Here is a 17,776-nt window from a genome sequence, read left to right on the forward strand (position 1 = left end):
CAAGGAGGACAAATTGTCCTACTGTATTGTTTGGCAATGGAGGATCTTGACCCACCAGTTATTGTTTTCCTTGGCTTTCCTAAAACCACGGAAGCAGGAAGGTGGCAGCTGACACAAAGATCTCCAGACCTGTCTTGGAGCTTCTGCCAACATGCACTGAGGGCTTCCCTGCACACAAAAGCCCAGCAAAGTTCTGGGACAGAACCATTCTGCCAAAGGAAAGCCCAGAATCACTGACCCAGATACCAACTGCTCCATGTGCATTGGTGGTAGCACCAGCAAAAACCTGATACTGTGTCCCATCATTTTTCCATTTGACCAGGCCCAGAATAGTTAAATGTGAGGTCTTCAGCTTCTTCCCTCAGCTTTGACACATAGAAAACCAGGAGCCATTTCCAGTTGATTTTTCCACAGGTAATGGCACTGTCAAAGTTTGTACCAGTTCCACTGTGCAGGCTTAGGGGCAGCTCAGACCTTCTTAGCAGTGGCTATAATACCAAATTTTGTTTTAGTAGCAGAATGGTGTTGCAGGGTGCCCAGAACAGGTCACAGTGGTCCCTCTTTCATGCACCAATGTCCTTGTCTTGCCTCTTGCTGGGTGTCTGTCTTTGCTCACAAATGAACAATATTGCAGAAGATGAGTGGAATTGAATTTTTTTCTCAGATGTCTTTGGAGCCTGGAAGAGGGTAGAAAAATGAAACCTGTCCCTCTGCTTGGGTGACATTTTTTCCCACAGGTAAATCATGGACATCGCACTGTAAATCATGGAAAATAGCTTAGCAGACTATACTTCAGCTTATTAGAAGTATGGGGAAACAAAGGCTGTATTTTAAAAACAATTTTACCTGTGTTTGGACTTCCAAAGACAGAAATGAGTACACCCATTGACTTGTCATAGCTATGTTTTCACCTGTGATTAATTTGATCCCCAGCTAATCACATATGCCTGAAAGCAGGATCTGACCTATTGCCTGAAATTCTTGAAAAGAGATGGTAAGTAGTGCCTGGTGGCATGCTGGGAGAGCATAATTGTGCTGCTTCACATTTACTTGTAGGAGGGAAGGTTTCTTTTAAACAAAGGGATCAACTTCAGTGTTACAAACTTTCCATTTGAGAGTGCTCATTCAGGCATACAACCAGAAATTGTTCTGGATTAACTGATTCATTAGTGATGTGATATAAAAGTAAAGAATAATAATTCCTAATTCCTAAAAGTCCAAACCCAGTAACCGGCAGATATAGCAGTAGCAGCTGAGATGCAGGAAATCCTCCTTTTGCTGATCAGACCACTCTAAATTTAGAGTACCTCCTTATCCTCCACTGGCTGTTTTGACTGTTTTACTGATGGAGAACCTATCAGCTGATGAGTGAAAAGTCACAATTTCAGAGTTTTTTAACTGAGATGTACAGTTCAAAAATTCAGTACAACTGTTGCACCTTTGTCTTTCCTGGCCAGTCTAAGGCCTGCTGCCCTATTATCTTCTCCAGCCCAGGGCCAGCTTTGTATTCAGGTCTAAATTCCTTTTCTGGTGATGAGTCCCTGCCTCCCCAGGGCTGTTACTGATCAGCTGCTTGTGTGAGATTTGGGACATATTCATATCTGTTTGGGATCCAATTCTTATTAATATTTTCTAGCAGTGGCCTCTGCAACCGATGAGAAATTTGGGATTTTTGTAGGGTTTTTTTAAATGCTGTTCTGTTGCCCTATTTTGCTTTTTTTATCCAGGAACTGTTGTCTTCTTGCAGGTAGGAATGCCGCTGCTTCACACCAATATTCTACCTCTCTTTTCACATCCAAGTCTGTTCCATATTTATCAACACCACTTATTAGTGTAAGTATTTTTCTCTGATACGTGTCTGTTTAACCCAGGGCATTGATCTCCATCTTTAATCCTCCTTTCTTCTACAAAAATATTTTCTTCCTTCCTTTTTAAGAAGTTGAAAACAAAAATCCTCTTAGGCCATTGAGAAACTTAGAATAGCCACCAGTATTTATTAATTAGATCGTTTCAGTGACTACACTGTCTGCTCTTTATCCACAACTGTGTGTATCACATTAGTTGTCTGCCTCTTAAGTGAATTTAATGACTTTAATGTGCACACTCATTTGCTTTTAGATGTTCAGATGAGCAGTCTTATTTGTCATTAATTCTGCTCTTGACACATCCTTCTGGCAGCACTTCTTGGGCCTCACCAGCCTCATGCTGTGGACAGTGTCAGACAATAGCTCAGCTCTGCTTTTGTGCTTCCCATTGTGCTGCAGTTGTGTCTAGAAAGCACACCTGTGATCTTGAATGAGTTTACTGAAAGAAGAAACCCTTGTTCTGCAGAGCTCCCAGTCTAAAGAGATGAGACAGATGACAGGTGGAAATGAAAGGGAGGCACCAGCAGGCTCTGTGAATTGCTTGACATATGGCAGTTGTGAGGTCCCATGTGCAGGGTGTGTGACAAAGCTGGGGCAGTGATCCAGCTGTCTGAGTCCTCATGGCTTTGGCACAGCTTCTAGACCAGTCAGTCTCCCAAAGTATCAGGTAGTAAGACCATACAAAGAGTCCAACAGTGCAGTGGCTGTAAATCAAAACAATTGCAACTGTTTATCAGCCCAGGGAAAATTACCAGCAATAAGTGTATAACCTGTAGAGCCTTTAGGTCTAAGTGGGATGGCCAGGGATTATTTATAGGGCTATTTTACAGGGCAATCATCATGGAGAAATTGTTGAAATATCAGAAGAGATGCATCTAGTTCTGTAAAGCATAAGATTATTCCCAGAGGGGGGTAGTTTCTGGGAAGACAGCAGTGGAGTTCCAGAAAGGTGTCTGTGACATGAAATTGCTTGTCTGGGGATCAGCCATGCTGCTCCTGCTAATTCATAGGGACTCAGCAAGAATGTTCTTTGAGCAAAGTAGGAAATACTCAACATTCTCTTTAGGTCTCCAACTCTGTACCCAACCGTGCAGGGCAAGCAGAAGAATGAAAAAGCCCAAGTGGGAAAGTCAAAATCCACAAAAAGATGAAACAACTTCTTTTAGAAGAGTAAACTTGAGGAGATTCTGTTTTAATCGGCTTCCATTTTTCCTGGTTTACATACATGCCTCATAGTGTTGGGTGTGTGAGACTTCGTGTAATTTCAAGAGTACACTTCAGATTCTGTTATGTCTATTCACCTTGGTTCCTATTCCTAGAGACATGCCTGCAGATCATCTGCTGAGAAGTTTCAAAAACACATTTTTGCAATTTACAAAGACATAGCCAGTACCTGGTAAGGAATTGTGAGTTAAACTATTAAGGTAGTTATTCTTTTGTTGTTAGCATGTTAGGGAAAAGGGTAATATGGCAAGGAATTCCTAAGAAAGTTGGCCACAGGTATTGCTTTGGATATTGCAGTATTGTTTTGGATACTGTTTTTCTAGCAGTGTTTTCTAGTGTACCAATATACAGTACCTATCTTTAATCTCGTTAGAGGGCATTTTCTTACCATCCCATTGATTTGCTATGCTATAAACCAGATTTTATATCAAAATAAGCATTTGCAAACAGCTAAATAACAGAGGCTGTGCTCAGGGCTGCGGGTACAAGGCAAGTCAGGATTTAAGGTACCTTCATGCTCCAGCAAGAGGGGTTGTGCCTGGTGCAAGCTGCAAGGATGCACTCTTGTGGCAAAAAGGTGCTGTACAGGGAATAGGTGAAGTTGAAATCACCTGTTTATTAGGAAATTGAAGACTTTCATACTAAAACAAGCTGAAGAGATTGTCAGCTATACTAGGGAACTTTCACTGCAGCATCAGTATTTTGTATTAGTTCTTGTTATGTTTTCTCTGCTGGAGGGTGCATTTGTACTTGTTTTCTGAACTTCTTATGAGCAAGTGCTGTTCAGCATGCCCCAGTGTCTGCTCCCCTGGGCACATTTTCATAGCTGCCTCCCAGCCAACTGTTTCTCTCTATGACTTAGATGAGAGCAGATGTCAAAGGGCAGAAGCTGGGGAGCACAGCCAGCTGTCTCCACGAGGAGTGCCACCGGCCTCAGTGAGCCTTGCACCCCACAAAACCCTGTCCCTGCTGCCTTTGCTCTGCAGACAATAAAAACACCACAGCTGAGGCAGTGCAGGACTGTCTCCCACTCCTGCCTTAAAATGCTTCCAAGGTCGGGTGGGGAGAGTGCCAGGAGAGGATGGTATGGGGTGGCTGGAGGCTATGAAGTGTTATGTTAACCACAGAGCATCAACATCAGAACCATGGGAAGGGCTGTGTGTGTGCAAAACCCAGTGAATAAGAACTAGCCCAGAGGAATCACAGGTTGATTGAGGTGAGCTGCTGAAATACTCTGAGCCTGTTTTAAAGGCGCTGAGGTGCCTGCTGATATGTATGGAGTTTTGAACTTCCCCAGAGAGCCAACCTGGAGGCTATTTTCAGTCTTTCCTCTTGGACTTTGTTCCTCCTCTGTAGCTCACAGCTAATCTCGTGCTTTTTCTCTGCCACTGGTTACCTAAGTTGTGTGTTCAGAGAGTTTATTTTTTAACTGTTTGCTAGTGTGTGACTGAAAAGTCTTTAGCATGAGTCTCCCATGTCCATCTCTGTCATTTAGGAGCCCTGTTTCTACAAATAGATGTGTCTCACAAGAGTTTCCCTGCAGAGGAAGCCAGGGATATTTGCAGACTGCTTATGTAAGGTAGTGCTGACAAAAGCCACTTTAAATGATAGGTAGTTATGTCATTGATAAGGTGTTTTCCAAATATTTCTTACTATGTTTTGCAAAAGAAACCACAGTCAGTCAACAACTAAATCAGTATTGCAAAAGGTTAAGAGCAAACAAAAGTGAAGAGCATTGTAGCAGACTGCCAAGCAGTTCACTCTGTTCTGAGTGTGACAGATGAATCCCAGGTACCAAATTGAACATTGGATGTACTGAGGAAAACAGTCTGTGACACTGCCTTACTTCTCATATAATCTCTGAAGATGAGTGGCTCTGTCTGTTTTCCAAGAGACCCGAAGTGACCCTGGCAAAGTTACTTAGAGTAGGATTTTGCCATCAGGAAGCACCATCCTGAGAGTGAGGTTAGGAATGATCCAGTGCAGCTGGTGCAAAGCAGGAAGCTTCCAGGGCTGTTGGACTTGTTCCTGCATGGAGCTGGGGACATTCTCACCTGTGTGGCCCCCGGAGTTCATGTGCATAACTCAGTGAGAGTGCAAGGATGTGGGACTAACACTGAAGCCATCTGGATCTCTGTGGATGGACAAAGGGCCCAGATGGGACATAAAGCCACTGGCCTGTGGGTGAGTAACTGAAGTAGGTGATGAAGATTCCAGATTAACAGATAATGTGGATTGTTCCTATAAAGTTCCTCTAATTTTGAGCATTTAAGACATTAGCATATACAAGATAGGAACATAGGGTTGATTAGGACAGATTTGAACAGTTTCCAGTTTTCCTAGTTGAAAATGAGTTGGGAAAAGTGAAATTAATGGAAATTAAAATGGGAATGAAATCGTGGATAAATATTGAGCAACACTGCTTTTTCAAACTGAGTTTTTCCCCTGTGAAAATTTAATAAAATGGAATAGACTAGCTTTGGAATATTAATGTGAGCATACTTTCCTTTTACACTAAATTGTAACCACTGTCAATAGATCTGCACTGAAAACTGTTCATCAAACCATCCTGTGCTGCACTCAGATGGTAAAACTCTGTCACAGCTCTGTCTAGCCATCATATAGAATTAATTCCCTGGTTAACTTCAGTGTGAGCCAAAGCAAATACTGGCAAACAGGTGAAGGCTCTATGAACCTAGAATGAAAATCTATTTATGAAATTTATTCATATTCATACAGATATGAAGATATTGGTCCATTATTAATATATTGATTCATAATAGATTTTGAATCTATTTATGAAAACAGATTTCTAAGTGCTTTTTCAGAATACAAAGTATGTTGTAAATTCTCAGGAAGACTAAAATTATCAGAAACATTTAATCCCATACTGGAAATACCATGTGGTTTTCCCAAGATGTTGAATAGTAAAATTAGTGTGACTTAAATTAATAGGAACAGTTATCTAGAAAGAGAACTCTTTGCTTGAACTTAACAGCTCAGTTTAATTCAAGGGGTGTTTTCTGAACTTGCACATCATCTCGGTAGAAGAAAATAACCATGGCAACATATAAGAAATTCTCTTTCAATGTCCAGGGTTCTGATCTCTGGATGAATACTGACCCATAGTAGCTTCAGTGATATCCTAAGAATGCTCCAGGTTTACCTAAGTGTCACTGGCTTCTTGTGTGGAGATACCTGCTAAAGAATGTACTGTCTGCACAGCCTTCTGAGAAACAGCCATTACATCTTAAGAATATTAAGAATTCTTTTTTCCCCCTTCTGCCTCAAAAGATTGGCAAATGCTATTTCCTTTTTGTGCTCAAGTTTTAAAGACTTTCAGATTTCCAGAGCAAAAGGGATTTGGAGAGCAGACCTATCCTTTAATTAACCTCGATCGCTCTCTACCCCTGTGTCCCGTGGAATGGGTCTGGCCGCTCCTTCCAAGGGCATCTTCGGCCCTGCCCAGGGGATGCGGACAGCGGGTCACGGCCCCCATGCGCTTCCAAAAGTGTTCCTCTCTCGCCATCTTCTGGTCAGCTCTTCAGCATTGGCTGTACATCCTGCTGCACACAGATTGTGATTGAACATGATAAACGTCCTCCTTTGCTGGAGGCATTACCGTGCTCTTTCCCTCTTGTTCTTGCTGCTTTCCCCGGGCTTGTGAAGACCGACACGTACCTGATATGGATGGCACTTGGCTGAGTAGGTGTCTGAAGAAAGCTGCTTGTGTTAAACACCAAGTCTGCTCACAGACATAAAAGCAACAAGAAATTACCATGAGCTCCATCCTCACAGATATAGGAGCTCTACATGTCCTGGATGTTTTTTTCTCAAAGCAGCTCCTCTGTGAAAGGTGACAAATATTAGCATGGAGGAGTTTAATGAGGTAGATGCTCCATAATTGCTCCCACTGAGAGCCATGGAGCTTCCTGTGCCTCAGCTCTCAGGCGCAAGCCTCTTGGATCAGATCAGTGTCCAGAGGAGCAGCTTGAGCTGCTGGGACAGAAAAGCTGAAAGGAAGTGCCCCTCCTTGGCAGGGTGCAGATCTTACCTTTGGGGACTGAAGCCCACAACTAGTTAAACCAACAGAAGTAAAATTAAAGAGCTGTAAATAATAGAGCTGATTACCAATTACTGGGAGGGAAAACATCCAAAATTTCAGGCTTTCTTGCCTTGATAAACTACATCCTTTTTTCCCATCCTAAAAAGAACAATGTGTTACCCAGCATGGGTTTCTAAAAATGTTAAGTACTAGGCAGAAGTTGATCACTGACTTCTTATGCTTATCTAACATACATAGCTATAATGTAATTTAATCATTAGAGATTAAATTGTGTTTCTTCAGCTGATTTTGAAATTGCCAAAGACAGTGATAGGCTGATGACTTGTGCTCTTTTGTTATAGAAAGAGACTATATTTTCTACAGCTAACTAGGCATAGTAAATTTGAAATGCATTCACTTTTTTTCAAAAAGTCAGAGGAGTTCTTGGTCCTGCAAATTCCCCTGCTGGCTGTTTTAAGTGGATTATAGACACATTTTCCCTTTTTTTCTTTTTTAGTGTTTTCCTCTTCTGTGTTGTGTGTGAAAAGCCCACGCAAACAACAGGGAACACTGACTGACAGCTTTGCAGAAACAGTGAAGCTCAGCAAAATGCTACCAGGCACACAGAACAAACTAACTGAAACACCAGGAAGCAAGCAATTCTTTTTAATCACTATATGTTATAATAGGAGCCTAAAGGATTCTAACATATGTGGGATTTTTTGAAACAAACGGTATCCTCAACACAGGGTGCTGTACCTCTTGAGGAAAGGTTGAGCGTAAATGCTGCTTCTCACTCCACCATGACTGATGTGGTCCACTGGAAATTTCAAAACATCAGGGGGTGATGTAGACTCCAGAAGATCTTTCTTTGGAAGAGGCAGTTATCTTTGGCTCCCTTCCCTGGATGGGAACTCTAAGGTGGAGTTCTGCAGTGGAAGAAATGTAGAATTCACTGCCTCTGGGCACATCACCTTTTCCAAGTGGGCTTTGCATGAGCCAAAGCCTTTGTAAACAAGCTCCAAAGGGATTTTAAAATTGAATTGGAACCAACTAACAAAACATGGTACCAGAAGCAGCAGGAATGGTGAAGGGCTAAGGTGGCCAGAGGCAGATCCAGTCAGGAGACCTCAGTGCTGCACCCCTGTCCCAGCTGCTCCCCTGCAGCTCTACCTGGCACATTCAGGAGCACCCTGTCTGGGGGCACTGGGATCTGGGCCTGGGTGACCCTCCTTATCTGAAGAAGGCAGAGAGGACACCTAGGGCCTAAGCTGAAGCTCAGCAGCTTAAGAATTTCCTAATGGAGGTGCCATCCTGGTATGAAGAAAACTTCAGGAACACAGCTTCAGGTTATGTATTCTCAGCTAAATCCATCTGAGCTGTGTGAGCTGCAAAAATCAAGTTAGAAATTCAGACAGATGGGAACCCCTCAAAAAATGTATGCTATTTTGTTTCCTAAAAGGATTTTGACAAGTTGTTTAAAGCTGTGCAGCCTACTAGCTATGTCTGCCTGGTCTTTGAGACACAATTCAAAATAAACTCATTAAAGGTTTGTGTTGTAGAAATTGTAAAAGTAGAGTTGCCTTTTTGCATTTCTAGTGGCAACATCAGCAGCAGATAGCAACAAACAGCTGAAAAGCTCTGTTTAGGTGACTGCCTAGCCCCCATAATGGGCTGTATGCATGTGATGATTACTTCTAAGTGTGAAAAAATACCTCTTTGTAGCTCCTCTAGTGCACGTGCAGCACCCAGTGTTAGTACTTGGTATAAGACTGCCTGCAGTGAGCCTTGGGAGGAGACTGGGAAGTTGCATTTCACACTGGGAAGTTCTCATGGAATGCTGCAGGCATCAGGAAGAAGTAATTGCTTCTGCATGGGGTATCTGCAGCTGCTAAAAACCCTTTATCTCCCGAATGTGGCAAGTGCGTGAAGTAGAAGTGATTCAAAAACAAGATTTGTGGATGAGTAAGTCTGAAGTTCAAGTATTTGCCTCATAGCAGGTTAACAAAACTTCTAAAAGGCTTTGGCAGTTTTAGTTTGGGTTTTTAATTGCAGCCAACAACAGAAGCTCCAAGCCCCCTAATAAATGTGTGCAGGCTTGTCTTCCCCACAGTTCTTCCCCTGAAGCAGGGCAGGGAGAGGCTGACCTAAAAATTTGTTTCTTCTGGAACTGCAGTAAAGTTAGGTATTTAGAAAGATTTTCTTGGCTCCTGAGAATGCTGGTGATCTATCCCAGAGAGCAGGGCAGGAATCTGGTGGCTGTACCTAAAGCCACACCTTTACACAAGAATTCCATTCTCAGCTGCCCTGAGCTTCTCCCCTGGGAGCTGCACAGCTCTTTGCTCCTGCAGCACAGGGACTGGGGGCAGTGGCACTGATGAGGAACAGGAAGACTGGAGCCCCAGGTTATCTTCAGTGCAAGCTGCAGCTTGGCATGGTGCTGAAATGGGCCTTTTTGGTCATGTTGCTGTGGCTGTTCTGGGAGATTCTCTTTCTGGCTGCTGCTGAATTGGAATTAAAGTTCCCTGCCTTTGGCTCCTGTTCTGCTGTCCCTCACAGTACGTCCTGCTCTGCCAATGTAAATGCACACACAGTCACTCCCTAACCTAGTTCTGTCAGAATGATGCAGGTTAGGTTAGGTATTTTTTAATATGGGAAAAGTAGCCTCAAGGCCAGGTTCTCTTGCTCAACTTCTATTACAAAAATAGCATGTGACATTCATATTATGCTCTGCTTGAGTGTGTGTGGTCAGCTTGTGATTGGACTTAATGCCTCTGTAAATAAAAGAAACACAGAACAAAAAGAATGATAGTCTCTCAGAAATCCAGCTAATTCCTGTAAGAGTTAACTCATTTAGAAACCTTTTAATGGGCCATATTGATTACATGGATGTGTTCAGAGCAGCTGTGGATATTGCAGTAACAATGAACTGAAGCAGTTTATCAGCACATCAATTATTTTACTGGTATAAAAAGGAGCTTTAATTGGAATAATGATGATGGGCTCAGTCTTATGTTGAAGCTGTCTGGCTATCACAAAATTATCTCTCAATGAGCTCATCTATTTTGCAAGGAAGAAGCTCATAATCTCATAGGATGGAAGATGTTCTGGCTATTTATAGGAACTGATTTTATTTGTAGGGAATATCATGACTTCACAAGTGCAGTGGCACTAATCTCCCTGGTAAAGCATTTATCCTAATCTAAAGGGAGCTGTTTGCTACAAAGCCAGCCATGTACTTAAAAGGGCCATTGAACAAATTTGCAGCACTGGCAGTCATTTGCCTGTAAAAGCTGCAGGTGAATCAGTGTGTCCTGAATGCACAGCAGCCCAGAGTCAGGCTGCTCTCTGAAAATGAGACAGTGAGACAGAGGAGAAAATATTCCTACCCAAAATGGCTGAACTGCCAAGATGAATTGGGCAACATCACCTGAGCAGCTGAGGATGTGCTGCAGCCTTCTGAGTGCTGGGGGTCTGCAGGGCTGGGTTTAGGCACTCTCAGTTAAAGAGCAGGCTGTTGTTCTTACACCAAGGACAGAGATGGAGTTTTTCTTAGGTATTTCCTGTCCTGTTCCAAGGTAGCTAGTCTGGGCTAGCTTTTAGCACTAAGTCATATGGAATTACTTTTGGCACCTGCTCCCGAGGGATGAAAATACTTTTCTGGATATGTTTGCAGAGATCACTGAGGACCATGGAGATAGCTGGAGTACATCTTCAAGAGATCAAATGTATTCCCTACTGAGCCAAATGGAGAAAAAGTTAATCAGAAAGCAGGGGGGAAGTGGAGCTTCTGCAGAGTTCAGGGCTGGTGGAGGAGGGAGACTGTGGGGCTGCAAGCTGCTCAGACCACAGTTTGGTTAACAATTCCACAGCTCGAGCCTTCAACAGGATGTGGAGCCAACCCCAGGACAAGCTGGGGTGCAGGAAACCATGTCAGGGCTGTGAGGGCTCTGAAGGGAGGGAGTGTGGGTGCACAGCACCTGCTGCTTCCTACCAGGCATTTCATTTCTTGCATTGCTGCTGCAGTATCCCTCAGCCATCAGCAAGCTCCTGGGCTGCAGTTGTGCCTGAAAGGATAGTGCAGCCCCAAGTCTGAATTTATTTTTATTCCTTGAAATCTGCAGGAATAGAGTGCACTTGACTCGCTTTCTGCCTGGTCTGCTGAGGCCTGCCCTCCCTCATCATGCACTCAGTGCACACAAAGATGAGCAGATTTGTACACAAGGTACATACAGGATAAACTAGGACCACATCTGTGGAAAAGGCCAGATGTGTGTTCCTTTAAATCATAATCCTTCATGTAATATCACAGTTGTCATAGAAACCATGGCATCACTAAGACTTGCAGCTCTTGATCCTGTAAAACAGTTGAGCATTTGTTTTTAATATAAAGTATGTGCTTAAATTCCAACTATTTCTGTGGCACTGCTTGTATGTCTAGAACAAAGCCTAGACTTTATATTTTTCCTGTATGAGAGTGACATTGCCCAGTAAAACCTCCTGGTTTCTTTAGTTAAGTCCAAATAGTATGCATGTTTCACAATCACAAAAATTGTTAGCACATGAATTGTTTAAAGAGAGTCCAAACAGAACTTTTTGAGAAGATGTGTTGGCAGTGGAATGCTTGATTAGATCACATCACTGCCTCTGCTTCTGCACCCTGAGAAAGCATTAAAATAACACTTTTCACAATTTCTTCCAGTTCTTAGAACACCGGACAACTCTTAATTCTACTGATTGTATAAGGAGAATATTTTTTTCAATTTGTCGAGAACATATAGAAGTTTGATCATCATTTCTAAAAGAAACATTCATGCTCCCAAATTAAATAACCTATTTATTGTAGCTGTTCATGAGGCATTTTGTATTTTTCTTTGAAAATTCAGTTTCTGATTTAAATGTTTAACACTTTCTGTTTTAATTTTAAGGTATGTTTTATCATTCGAAGTGCTGAGGAAAGTATGAAATATCCCTTGTGTCTCCAAGAAAACATGAAAAGTTCTGGTGGATTTAAGAAGTCTTTTAGCTGGATCTTTGAGCACATGCCCATGTTGAATTCTGTTGTAACTGCATTTGGAAGATGACACATGATATTTCACTCATTTACATTAACTACAGTATTTTCCCTCAGATCATACTACAAATGAAATGCTCAGGGTACCTTTTCAGTGACTAAATGCTCCCTTGCAGACAGGGCCTCATTCCAGATTTGCTGGACTCAATGGGCAGGTTTCCACTGGAGCTCAGTGGGTTCTTTATCAGAATTAGGTGGTTTAGTCTGCATATGCCTGGTTTATAATTCATATTTGGTCTCATGATAGACATGGGGTAATACTTTGACCAATTTCAGCAGTTGATAACTGGGGCAACCCACATCTGTTACAGCTGTTCTATATTAAGTTATACATTTGCATTTGTGCCAGGGAAACCTGTTCTGTAGAACTTCAGTAGGTCAAGGTGGTAGCAACTCCACAGTAAGTTCAGTGCATTTGCAATGCTTTCTGTCAGCAGAAAACAAAAAGCAGCAGTACCCCAAAGACATCAGCTTTTGTGGAAATGAAAGCAGAAGGTTAATAAAGGTGGCTGAGTCACAACTCTCTTTCAATTCAGGGGATGTTTGTGGACAAATCTTCCTGCTATTTACTGAGCTCCACCAGCTGGTAAATGACTGCATGTTTCTAAAAGCCCTTCTTGTAAAATGTTTAAATTTTGTGAATGGAAAAAGGGTTTTTAAATGTTGCTGACTAATCTTCTTGCCTGAAGAAGCAGCATTTGTACGACTGCAAAGATAAATTGATGAGTGTACTGTTGATTTTGCTGATTTCAGAGTACCTGGACAAAAAGAATCTCATCCGTAAAAACATTTTATGAAATGCCATGATTCGCTCCAAAAAAAAGTAAGAATTTATGGTCAGTCATATTCACCAGCAGACACATAAAGGGGTAGTTCCCCAGATTAGTTTTTAATAGTACTTTATAAATGTAATTAATTTAAGCTGAGAACAAGATTGGGAAAGGAGACATTAAACTACTTTTGTCTTTTATACTTACAAGGCTTAAGCGCGGTTTTTGCACAGCTCCTCTAAGAATTCATAGTGCTCCCGAGGCTTCCCTGAAGTCCATCGGAGGCGACGGACAAAATGCGACTGACCGTCCTGAACGTACGAAATCAATTTCAGAGCACAGAGGAGCGCCAATGCCCTCTCTCTTTCTTTTATCTTGGTGGTTCTGGGCGCTGCAGAGGCTCTGTTCTCCTCCCGAGCACGGAGATCTCCGGCCCTGTCCGGGAGAGCCCCGCGGAGCCCGCGCGGTGCCGCCGTGAGGGGAACAGCGGCCCGCCAGGGGGCGCCATGCGAGCGCAGCGGGGCTGCTGAGGGGAGCCCGGAACAGAGGGACACCGGGACAGGGGGACACCGGGACAGGGGGACAGAGGGACACCGGGACAGGGGGACAGAGGGACACCGGGACAGGGGGACAGGGGGACACCGGGACAGGGGGACAGGGGGACACCGGGACAGGGGGACAGAGGGACACCGGGACAGGGGGACAGGGGGACAGAGGGACAGAGGGACACCGGGACAGGGGGACAGAGGGACACCGGGACAGGGGGACACCGGGACAGGGGGACTGAGGGACACCCGGACAGGGGGACAGAGGGACACCCGGACAGAGGGACACCCGGACAGAGGGACACCGGGACAGGGGGACAGAGGGACACCGGGACAGAGGGACACCCGGACAGAGGGACACCGGGACAGGGGGACTGAGGGACACCGGGACAGAGGGACACCGGGACAGGGGGACACCCGGACAGAGGGACACCGGGACAGGGGGACAGAGGGACACCGGGACAGAGGGACACCGGGACAGGGGGACAGAGGGACACCGGGACAGGGGGACAGAGGGACACCGGGACAGAGGGACACCCGGACAGGGGGACACCGGGACAGGGGGACAGAGGGACACCGGGACAGGGGGACACCGGGACAGAGGGACAGAGGGACACCGGGACAGAGGGACAGGGGGACACCGGGACAGGGGGACACCGGGACAGAGGGACAGAGGGACAGAGGGACAGGGGGACACCGGGACAGAGGGACAGAGGGACACCCGGACAGGGGGACAGAGGGACACCGGGACAGGGGGACACCGGGACAGGGGGACACCGGGACAGGGGGACAGAGGGACACCGGGACAGGGGGACAGAGGGACAGAGGGACAGGGGGACACCGGGACAGAGGGACAGAGGGACACCCGGACAGAGGGACAGAGGGACAGAGGGACACCGGGACAGAGGGACACCGGGACAGAGGGACAGAGGGACACCGGGACAGGGGGACATGGGGACACCGGGATACGGAGACAGAGGGATATCGGGACACGGGGCAGCTCCTGCGCACACCCGGGACACCAGGACGGGGCTGTTCTTCAGGCACGCCCGGGACAAGCGGCAGGGACAGCTCGCCGGGCAGCCCCGAATCCCCAGCGCTGCCCTGAACTCTGCCTCCTTCAGCCCACTGTAAAACCGCAGCCTTTTCCCTTGGCCTTCCCTGCCGTGCTCACCTTGGGCCACCCTTGGCCCGGTTTGGTGGCCACTCTTGGCAGCTCTTCTGCTCTGTGCCATTGATTCCTCGAGAAGCAATCCTCCTAGGGTCTCTTATGTCACAGCGGCAGGAAGCTTTGGGCCAACATTCAGGTTATGTTTTCCCCTTCCCAGCTTAATTTAACTTTTCATGCTTCTTCTCTGCATCACTACTAAATAATCTCTTACACAGTGCTTTCAACCTGCAGATTTGAGGAGCCAGAACATAAATGCAGGCCTGTGCTACTACTCACTGTACTATTGGTTACATGATACAAGTATGTACTAATGAAGAGAGGGGACGATAAAGGTCCTTTAGCTCCTTTCCTTCAACCCTATTCCTCTCCCCCTGTCCCTGTGGGAAGACAGTGTATCCCTATTTGACTATTCCCTAGTTAAAACTGGTTATATGAGACTGGTTCTTCAAGCCAGATAAATCTTCCAGATTTGTCTCAGCCAGATAGGGGACAAGTTAAGACTCTTGCCTAGGAAAAAAAAATCACTTTGGAGAGTACATAGCCATACTGCAATCTTGCAGATGTCAGATGTTGTTCTGAGGTTGCTCAGTTGTGCCTGGAGCTAAAGTGAGTGCAAGCCAAGGCTAGGATTGGAGTGTCTAAAGAAGTACCCTAATGGACATTGGCTTCATCAGAGAATCTAGCTCTGGTGCTTAATGCTATTAAGTCTCACATCAGAAATCTGTCCCACACTCTGCCGTGATTTTTGATAATTTTCTGTCAAGATCAAATTGCAGTGTTCTAGGTAAAGAACACAATAGAATGTATCAAGCAGGGTAGATTCTGAAACCAGCAACAGCATCTGCTCTGCCTCCCCTCGCCAAAACAGGTGGTGACTGTGGGTGGAAATACGGTGAATCCTGTGGAAAGTAAGTGTAGAGACATGGGAAGGAACTGGGAAGGGGGCGGGGGGGGGGGGGGTGTTATAGAATGATCCCAAATGAGATCCAGTGTGATGGTGATATAAAAATGCAATCTATAGGAGAGCAGGAATCACTAGGTTTGTGGCTTTATAGATCAAAGACTTGATTTTTTTTAAAAAACTGATTTTTCTGCACCTCTTGGAATTATTTTCTTATCCTCATTACTATTCAAAATGTCTCTCTGTCATCTGATAATTTCATCAGTTACAGTCTCTTCTAAATCACAGTGAAAGTCTTGATGTGAATTCTAACACAGCACTACTATGATCCATTTTAAACACATTAAGTACCTTTTCCTGCTCAGTAATTTGCTATTTTTATTCCTTATTCACAATTCTTAAGCCAGTTCTCAAATTATGTGGGTGCTGTTATGTCAAAAGAGATGTGAATTAGTTATATTCAGAAATCTGTGATTCAGTCTTCCAAATGTTTGTTTAAAGCTAAGTATGTTGGTTCTGTTACTTTCCTTTTACTCACTGATGTTGTAAGTCTATATAAAATTCCATTCCTTATAAACTCCAGGGCACATATAACATGAAGGATAACAGAGCAGTCTGTTATCCTTCATCTGTTTCAGCAGCTTTTTGTGTTTAGAATTTGTTTCTAGCAGGAAAATAGTCAGATTTACAGAAAGTAATTGCTATGATCATTCTTTTTTCTGAGGTTTGTCTCCCATTTGATTCTGAGATTGCTGTTTTCTGTGACTTATTCTCAGTCATTGTGAGGAAAGATGACTTCAAGTCAGCTTTATAATGGAAAAAAATCTTATATTTTCCATTCTTCCTTCATCAATAAAGGTATGTGGGTTAGTTTTCCAGATGTACTTCACTACTTTTTTTTTTTTTTACAGTGTTTTTTACAGTGTTCTATCTACCAAACTCGATTCTGTGCATTTGATATTTAAAATTTAGCAGATGTAGATTATGTAAAAAATCTCGTACTGGGGTTGGTGATCTTGACTTGTGGCCTGTGGACACTTGTGATTTCCAAATGTCTTAGGGTGCAATGCAAGATGTAACCAGAAGTATGTATTCTATTACTTAAAAGCAGGAAGGGCAGTGTTCTTTATCTCCTCCATGACCCATCCCTCATAAATTCAGGGAGATATCTTCTGTTAATGGGCCTTTGAGTCTCACCACATCATCCCATTGTGAGATGCTCCATCCAGGGGGAGGAGCCAAGCATTCCTACCTGGATGTCATCTGAAATTTAGAACACCACAATTAGCCTTTCTCCACTGGATTCCCAGAGGAAGACAGGTTCCATCTACACCACCACTGGGCCTCCAGAGGAAAACTACATCCTTCTACAGGGTCACTGCTTCAGCAGAACCACATCTGTCACTCCAGGAGGACTGCAGCCACCATTTAATCGACTGCTACCAACACCCTGACCAACAGGGGTCAGCTTGTATTCTGACTCTGTCAGCGTTTTCTTTGTACTACTGCATTTTTATTTTAACTTTCCTGGTAAAGAACTGTTATTCCTATTCTCATATATTTGCCTGAGAGCCCCTTAATTTCAAAATTATAATAATTCAGAGGGAGGAGGTTTATATTTTCCATTTCAAGGGAGGCTCCTGCCTTCCTTAGCAAACACTGTCTTTCAAACCAAGACACCAAGTCAGCAAATGATTGAAAACCACTGGTTTAGCTCCCCAGTCTCACCTTCCCTAAATGAGGCTGCACCCTGGACCTGGTTTGGTGGGACACAGATAAAGTCAGTGTTCATGCAGCACTTGAGTCTGTGGAGGGTTTGAATAGGGACAGTATTGTCCCAGGCACCACTCTGTTCCCCAAAATCTAAACTTACCTACAGAAAGAGATGAAAGTAAATGAGATGGTAGGGTTGCTGAGATGTATTTGATCTGTATTTTCCATGCTAAGTGATGTGGTTGCAGAATCTGAAACAATAACTCTGACCCGCCCAGCTCACCTCAGTGTCTGCCAACTCAGGTGCCTTATGCTGATATTCTAAAATATAGAGAAAGTTAACTATTGCAGTGCCTATAAAACTAAGAAATCAAAAGGGGGATGGAAGGGCTGAGTATTCAGCTGTAACTATGATTGCATCTCAGCCCTGGGAGCACTTGAGCTGGGGGGTCTGCCCATTCCCCTGCT

General features: G+C 44.2%; 1 long non-coding RNA gene across 1 annotated transcript; it reads right to left on the bottom strand.

Moving 5' to 3' along the window:
• Window positions 1–7,794: 7,794 nt before the first annotated feature.
• LOC131583089 (uncharacterized) lies at window positions 7,795–15,195 on the bottom strand. The gene is made up of 3 exons (XR_009278440.1): window positions 14,698–15,195; window positions 13,186–13,289; window positions 7,795–8,063 (listed from the first exon to the last, which is right to left on the bottom strand). It is a non-coding gene; the product is annotated as an uncharacterized LOC131583089 (long non-coding RNA).
• Window positions 15,196–17,776: the final 2,581 nt, after the last annotated feature.

Source organism: Poecile atricapillus, chromosome 11 (assembly GCF_030490865.1).
Source record: "Poecile atricapillus isolate bPoeAtr1 chromosome 11, bPoeAtr1.hap1, whole genome shotgun sequence".
Classification (NCBI taxonomy): domain Eukaryota; kingdom Metazoa; phylum Chordata; class Aves; order Passeriformes; family Paridae; genus Poecile; species Poecile atricapillus.